A 3069-nucleotide genomic window follows, 5' to 3' on the forward strand; every position below is an offset into this window, starting at 1 on the left:
GAACAGTTATCACACACAACACTGAAAATTGGAAAACACAGTGATTAGATCATGAATATATATATATATATATATATATATATATATATATATAAAAACTCTAATGCAGCATTATGTTGATGTGCTGGGTCAGGACACAGGACTTCATCTACATCACAGGCCACATTCTCCCTGGCCAGGCAGCTTGGGAAATAACTCCTAGTATGCTGGGTCCATGCTTGACATGCATCCACCCCTATGTCATTACAGGCCAGTTCCACGGCCTGCAAGAGGGTTGCCGGTCATAAACTTTCCAACACCATGAAGAGAAGAACTCCTCTGTTGGGCTGAGGAAAGGGGAGGATGATGGAAGAAAAACATTTAGGATATCTTGGTTGATATTGAACCACTGTCTGACCTGGACGGGACGGTGAAAACTCACATTGTCCCACACAATGACATAGACAGGATGTCCTGACTGTTCATGTTCCTGCTGCTCACACCCTAACACAATATCTCAAAGATCACTCATAAAAGCCAAGAGATGTTGAGTGTTGTTTGGCCCCAATGTGGGATGATGGTGGCGAACCCCATGATTGCTGATGGAAGCACATAACATGACATTGCCACCACACTGGCCAGAGACTGCAACAATGGCTCATTGTTCCAATCACGTTCCTGCCTCTCCTCCTTTTGGCGAGATTGAACCCAGCTTCATCCATGTAAATATATTCGTGTGGACGGTCTGAGGAATCCAGCTGAAACATTCTCTGCTGTATTTCACGCAGTATGATTACACTTGTCTTTGAGGGACCATGTCAACAATGAGGGTCTCTTGGTGTGGGTTCAACATAGACGTCCTCCCCTGCGATGTGGCAGTCTTGAGATTCTACAAAAGAACAAATGTTTTAGGAAAATCCTGTAATGAAACATCTGTTTATAGATCTGTACTGATTCATACTGTAAACATATACGAAATGAATAAAGTAATTACCTGTTTTCCTCTCTGAATGTTCGGACTATGGGGAACTCGAAGTCCTGCTTCCCTCATAGTCAATCCATGGACAAGAAAGTGGTCAATGATGGTTGTCTGTATTTCATCTGAATATCATTCTTCGTCTTGTCCCTCCTTTTCTTCCACCTCTTCCCCTAACTCTGCCTCTCTGTTTCTATCCATAGTGAAACCTCTACGACCGGGACCCTTGTACTGGCTTATATTGGTTTCTTCACATCATTGGTCACATGTGTGATCAGTTTAGAGTGGCTGTGTTTAAGTTGTGACACTGGTGCTTTATTTGAGTTTCACTTTTGCTACCTGTGCTTAACATTATGCAGCCCACGTGCATCACAGTGCAAAATGTGTTTTAGTGGGTGAAAATATGTTTGCAAATTGTGTCTTAATAGGTGAAAACTGCTTATGGTTCTGCCAAATGGGTGACAATTTCAATAAATGGGTTTAGGACACTGAGAATTTGATTCAGAAACAGAGTTTTGTGTTTTAGCAATTGAGAAAAACTGTAACTCACAGAAAAGTTGCATGATTTACAGCCACCAGGGGCGCTATAAATCGACATTTTATATAGTGTACTCTCCCCGTCTCCTTTAATGGAAACACCCTCCTTCTATTTCCACTCAGTGGCCACTTTATTAGAAACAGCAGGCCTGTTTGGTGATGTCTGATTATATCAGCAGAAGGCGCCGGAGCGGTGTTTCCAGTGATGGTGGTGTTTCCAGTGATGGCGGTGTCGGGGGAGAGAGCGGCAGGCTGTGTGCACTGGAGCAGGGCAGAGGGATTAACCAATACAGATTCTCCACGCTCAGATGGAGGGAACAAATTAAAAAGAAGAACAAAAATAAACCTTGCTTATCTTAATCCGTGAAATCCCATGAGGTTCAGATTGATCACTGAGTACTTTGTCTCAGGGGAGCATCCTCCCTACGTCCGGTATTTACTCTATCAGTACTGGGTCCAAAAGATATTTATAAATGTTATATATAAACCTTAACCTTATTCAGTGAATTTCAGAGTCAAATTTATTTTGAAAAAGCAATTAGTGCCACAGTGGTACAGTACGTTAAGTTATGCCTCAGTGTGGGTGTCACTGTGTTTTTAACCCCACCCCCACTTTAGCCCCACCCATTAACCCAAAGGACTTTAGCCCCGCCCATTCAGTTCAAAACCATGTAAACTCACCGATTCATTCAACCGCAGTTTGGCCCCGCCCATTTCTCTTTCAACGCATTTGAACTCATTAATATTGAATATGGATTGTCTGATAATAACCAATCAGAAAAGAGTCAGAAATAAACAGCCAGTTTAAATCTAAGGGATAAATTCTGGTTTGAAAATATGGTAATAAACAAAAATGAACTCGGGGTGGAATATAAACACAGTATAAGATAATGTAAGTACATAAGGTCGTAGGCAACGGCTTTAATGATAATTAATATTAATATTTATAAGTATATATTTGATTTGATCTGCTTATGTATTCTTTAAAGTCCATGGAGGAATAAAACGTTAAAATTACATAATTGAATGGAATGTTTGGTCAAACGTGTGTGTGTGTGTGTGTGTGTGTTCTGTGGATCCAGATGGACCAGTCATTACACGCAGGTAAAAAGCACATTACATAAAACTAGCAGGGTGTAAATATGAATAATTTCCCTGAATATCTCACAGGGAATAAATGCTTTAAGAAAAGAGCAGCGTAAAGACCATCAGAAAACATCTGTTCCTCTCCACGAGCAGCAGATTATAAAAACAGCTTCATATTCCACACACGCAATTAACAGGAATTAAATGAAATTGAAGTGGAGCCATGTTCAAGCACACAGCTGTCACTGTGAAAGACTGGGCTGCGTCCCAAACGTCTCCTGAATCCCTATGTAGTGCACTTCATGAGTCTTCTTCTACTCTCACACTGTGCAGTCTGTGCGTTGTGATTATTTTAAAACTTACATAGTGCATTAGAGGCAGCATGGTGTTTGCGACAGGTGGTGTGTGTGTGTGTGTGAGGCCAGGATGGGTTAGTTATAGAAGATGAATGAATGATGATATACAGATGGATGGATAAATAATGAACAAAT

This window comes from Hoplias malabaricus, chromosome 1 (assembly GCF_029633855.1).
Source record: "Hoplias malabaricus isolate fHopMal1 chromosome 1, fHopMal1.hap1, whole genome shotgun sequence".
NCBI classification, from domain to species: Eukaryota; Metazoa; Chordata; class Actinopteri; order Characiformes; family Erythrinidae; genus Hoplias; species Hoplias malabaricus.